The 5731-nt window shown below is 38.1% G+C and overlaps 1 pseudogene; it reads right to left on the bottom strand.

The window, feature by feature from the left end:
* Nucleotides 1–5731, bottom strand: LOC106794286 (putative disease resistance RPP13-like protein 1; annotated as a pseudogene).

Genomic DNA, 5731 nt, shown 5'->3' with positions numbered 1-5731 from the left:
TAGTCCTTGAAATTTAGGAAAATGTCAAATAAATCCCTGAAATCGAAACTGCCGTGATGATTTAGTCTAACATGTATAACTTATTGTCATTATAGTCCTTAAATTTTATAACTTACTATTATTATTCAAGGAATTTCTATTATTTATATTACATACAAATTCAAAATTTTACACCCATAATACTCACACGAGCTTTTGTTTGAGTGAATATCGGCAACATATGACAGAAGCGCAATTAATAGCCAGCTCAAAGAAGGACCTTTCAAAAATCTTGTTATGAGAATAATCCAATCCAACGACTTCCTCTATTTGTATTAGAACTCTGATTCGTGGATCTGATTTGCAAGATCCCCTCTGTAATTTGCTTCTTAATGTTTTCAAGAGAGGCCTAAGCAATCGTTGTCTCGAAGATCTATAACAGTGAGAGAAATTAAATGCCAATAATTTCCAAGGTCAAGTATCTTTGCTAGACACTCTTTGTCCTCTTGTTTTTCCAATGATAGGATATCTGAAGAATCAAGAGTGATCACTATCTGTTTCATGTCTAAGTAAACTATAAAAGCACACCTGTAAAAAGAAAAATTGAAAGAAAACTAGATTAAACATAATGCAAGTTCCTTAGTAACAGAATCTAGAACTAGCCTTGTTAATGTACCATATAATGGTTGCAGTTTCCTTCTAGTCTCCAGCAATACCTATAACTTGATTTTTGCCTGGGCAAGCTTTTTATTAATACATTCAGGAACCTGTATGTCCATGTAATTATAGAATAAACATTACTAACTAATCCAGAACGGAACTAGCGGTGTTAATAACTGATTTTTAGGTGTCATTTTTTCCCAGTTTCAGTGGTCTATTTATGAAGCTTGAGTTCATGTTTTTTGTCATAAACTTCCATAACATAATGTACGAAGTATCGATTAAGAAGAAAGAAGGAAACGTGTCAGCAAGAAAACAAATTTACCCAACAAGTTAAAGGAATGGATGCCACATTTCCGCATGCCAGAACTTCTGTACTTCAGTGCCTGTTATGACTTTGGCAAGTGCACCAAATCGTGACAAGTAGTAAAGCTCGGAAGTCTGAGTGTCGTGTCCGCAGGGATTTTATTGCACTTATTCAATACCTCTCAATTTGTAAGTGGGAGTAAAGTAGTAAAGTAGGAATGAAAGTAGGAATAGAAAAGAGTGCTATTACTAAAACAAATAAGGAAAAGGGAAAACAATTAATAGAAATGCCAAGACCAGACAAACCCAATTGGCCTACGATGCATGTAAATAGGATATTCATTATCAATGAAATGGTATTAGTTCTACCCACATCTGTTGATTACTTGCCCCTGATGCCTCACGTTGACAAGCCTATTTTAACTACCTATCTCCCAAATGCCTTTGTGAATATTCAATAATTAAAATGCATTAAGATTAAGTTCTAGATGTTGCTTAAATGCATGGGCAGTGGGTTATCATTCTATGCCTAGCAATGCTAACCCAATGATTCTTTTCTTTAGATGTTCTATTAGGTGTTACCCTTCCCCAAGCGATTAACCCCTAAAACTAATGCATGCATTGAATCTTAAATATTATTGAGAATTACCCTCTCCCGAGCGATTAAAACCCAAAAAGAGATCTAAGAATGAATGCAAGAGTAAAAGAAAAGAAATAGAACAGAAAAACCTGGAATAAATTCCTTTGCATTGATAACTCTTGAAGCTCATTGTACATCGTTGGCTTTTTAGGCCTGCCAGGCCCTAGCTAGGGGTTTAGCCACTCATGGCCATTTGAGGGCTTACAACTGGGGATGAAAGAAAGAAAGGGGTTTAGTCACTCATGGCCATTTGAGGGCTTACAACTGGGGATGAAAGAAAGAAAAAGGGCTAATAACACAAAGAATATAGAGAGGGAAGAAAACTCAGGCTTGAAGTACTGAGAGTGATGCTCTGAGATGGGATGATATTTCCTTGGGACTGCCTCTCTATTTATAGTGGCTGAAGTGGGCTTACGGGCCTTCGTAGTCGCGCTCAGCGCCATACCTCGCGCTTAGCGCGTTCAGATCGTGCGCTGGGCGCGCCATGCACGCTGGGCCTGTGCTTCTGTTGGATCGGGCGCTGGGCGCCTAGCTGGGCTTAGCGCGCGTAACGGTTTCCACCTTCGTGCTTAACGCCACGCTCAGCGCCTGCAGTTAGTTGCTCGCTTAGCGCCTGATGCGCGCTTAGCGCCCCTATTGGATTGGGCCTGCTTCAGAATTTCTTCTTTTTTCTTCCTTTGTGCCACTTTTGCTAATTGCAACCTTATTTTCCGTATCTGCAACCAGAATTTCAATTAAATTAATTTTCTTACTTTTAATCACAAATAACTGCTAAATAATTAATTTTAAGCCAAAATTTGACTATTTAACTCCTATAAATTCACAATTATTTAGCAGTTATCAGTGCCTTCATGATTTTTCATAGTGTCCTAAATATAAGTAGCTGAGCCATCATCCTTTAACAAATATTCATCAATTTACGTGTAACTCGTATTGCTATTGTTTGTTAAATACTAATTAGAGAGTGAAATATTTGCAATAAACAAGATTGTATTTCCAAGAGTGCATAGATATTGTGGAGAATTGGCACCTGATGAAGAGTTAGACTTATGAGGATTGGTGCATCCACAATTTGGAACTTGTGGTTCTTCTTACTCCAAAAGTAAACATTGAAGGTTGTGGCAGTTATAAATAGTCAATCCCTTAAGAGAGGAGAGTTGGCAGAGACCCTTGTAGTCCAGTTTTTTAGGATCTGGACTATTACCTATTTGTAGAGAATTAAGGGAGAGTGAAAGAAAATCTTCATCGGGAAAAGACTCCACATCCAGTCTTTGAATATACCCAAGTTTTCAAGACTGGCGTTGTCTCCCAATGCCCTTTTCAGTGAGGCGATAAGTTTGGAACTTAAGAGATTCACCCTTTTCAGATTTGGTGGCAAACCTCCATCTGGAAACATCTCTACATGTGGATAACCCCATATCGTTAGGTCAGTAAGAGACGGAAGGAGGATATGCATGAGTTTAGGCAATGATTTCAAATTCTTCAATTTATCAATAAAACATTTCTTTAGCCCAGGTGCACATAACCCTTACCTAGGAAATGAATCATATTGAGGGCACCTACTAATACTTAGATCCTTTAGATGATTATGAGTGTGCTCCTGTGAAATCATTTCTAAATTACAACACCTCTTGAGTTCAAGCAAATGAAGATTTGGGAAGAAATCTAGAGGAAAATTCGTTAGAGAGTCACAGCCACAATCAATCCCCAATGTTTCAATAATGAATTATCAAATAACCAACTTGAAAATTGTGTACCACCGTAGTTCCTGATTGACAAATCCTTCGAGTGTTTGGAAGGTTACAAATTCTCAAGTACTTCCCTTTCTTTCCTTGGATCATCAGGGCTATGGTTTGAATTCCATTCTAACTCTAGTTTCACAAGGTGTGTTTTATTTTTCAAATCTGCTGCTAATGCATCCGATGGATTCACAATATTCTGCAGCTCCCCAATTAATAGCTTTCCATGAAGATTGAGTTCCCCTAGCTGCTTAGTACTGAACTTGCTACTTTTGCCGGCAAAAAAAATACTCAATACTTGAAGATTCTTCAGTTTTCCCAAATGCATTGGCATCTTTCTCACTATAGTGTATACAAATTTAAGGCAATGCAAATTGGAGAGTTTATGCAAATTTGAGGGCAGCTCCTCCAAATTGCGACAATAGTTCAGCTTCAGTGTTTGCAAGTTATAGAGCAAACATGTTGATTCGGGTAATATTTTTATGCCACTAAGTGAAAAGTCTAACGAACGGAGATGTATTAGTTCGCCTACAGAGTCAGGCACCTCTCTAAAGTCAGAACAACCAGACAAAGATAAGGCGCGCAAGAACTTAAACTTGGAGAACAATTCATGTAATGACATCTTGCACTTCCAAGGATCATCAGCAAACATCATTTCCCGACTTGCTGGCATAAATGTACGCAACCTTTTAGCATCATGTAAACTTCCAAGAGATCCCCACAAACATATTTTGCCAAATCATTGAGAAGGTCATGCATGACAAAATACGTGTAAAACAAGCCAATTGATTGTTGTTGAAAGAAAGACCTTGATAATAGATCATTGAAGTATCTTTCTCCAACTTCTTCTGGACACTTGCTCTGTTGAGGGCATTGCATAAAATTTTCAGCCATCCACAGCAGAATTATAGATGTTCCTTGACAAACTCGTAATCTTTGGGAAATAAGGCACAACAAGCTAAGCACATCTTGAGATGAGACGGAAGGTGGTGATAGCTCAATAATAGAGCAGGAATAATTTCACTCTCTCCTTTTAGTATGTCCCATATATTGCTTAACAATACACTTTCCCATTCCGAAATAGATGACTTTGCTGTGTGTAAAAGACTTCCAATTGATTTCAAGGCTAGAGGCAATCCTTTGCACTTTTGAACTATCTTTGTACCAATCTCCTTCAACTCAGCATTCAATATAGAATGATCATCTTGGAATGCATGTTTTACAAAAACTTGCCAGCAATGATCTTCTTGTAATTGCTTTAGGTGATACACTTTATTAGACCGCATGATACAAACAACTTCTTCACAGCGTGTGGTGACAAGAATTCTACTTCCCGGAGCACCATGATTAAGAGGAGTTTGCACAGACTCCCATTCTTCTCGTCTTTCATTCCAAACATCATCCAAAACGAGAAGAAATCTCTTCCCTGTTAATTTTTCTTTCAATCTCCCATGAATCATTTCTAGCTCTCTGCTATTATCTTTTGATTTAGTGATTGCCTCAAGAATTATTTTTGTCAACCTGAAAACATTAAAATCATCCGAAACACAGACCCAAGCTTTGATATGAAAATCAGCCTCCTCCATCCTTGGGTCATTGTATATATGTTGGGCGAGGGTGGTCTTACCCAATCCACCCATGCCCACAATAGTAAATACTGATAGCTGTCAGTTTCAGATGTGAGCCAATTAAGGATCATTTCTCTGTCATCATCTCTGCCATAAATAACACTTTCAACCACCAAAGAAGTTGATGGCAATTTCTGTGACACTTTACTTCCTGATCCAACATCAGAATTAGTAGCCTTTTTAAACCAAGAGCACCCTTTTGGCTTGCAAGATATTCTAGTTTATCAAGGACTTGTTTCATCCCTGAGTCAATTTTCCTGTTAAATGAACTGAAAGTAGCATTGAAGAAATTTGATACCTTGCAAGCGAAGGTTTGAGACTCAGATTGATCTTCCACTTCACATTTGGAGAGTTCATAATCTATTTCATCCAAGAAATCCTCTGCATCAAAAACAGCATCTTTGACCTTAAAAAGCCATTATTTCACATGTGGATCTCTGAACTGCTTATGTTCTGCATCATCAGCAAGAGCATCGATGAACAGCAGCTTTGTGTTCAACCTGTCCAGCAGCGTCTCATCAAGTTTTCTTGCACGAAAGAAGTCTAGAACTTTAGGAGAAGCGAGCCTGACAAATGCAACCTGAAGGACAGCAGAAAGAAGAGCACCACCAACAAATTCTGCTGCCATGGTAGGAAAGTGAGTGGATCAATGGAAATCAGTAATTTGAAGTGAAGCTTGTGACAATGATTCAGTGCAGGGTCATTATACTGATGAAATTGATGGCTTTACTTTAAGGATAGTGGAACACCTTTTTCTTTGATGGCCACTCAACCAATAA

This window comes from Glycine max, chromosome 5, assembly GCF_000004515.6.
Source record: "Glycine max cultivar Williams 82 chromosome 5, Glycine_max_v4.0, whole genome shotgun sequence".
Taxonomy (NCBI): domain Eukaryota; kingdom Viridiplantae; phylum Streptophyta; class Magnoliopsida; order Fabales; family Fabaceae; genus Glycine; species Glycine max.
Note: the sequence above shows the minus strand (reverse complement) of the source record. Positions and strands in the feature narration are given on the sequence as shown.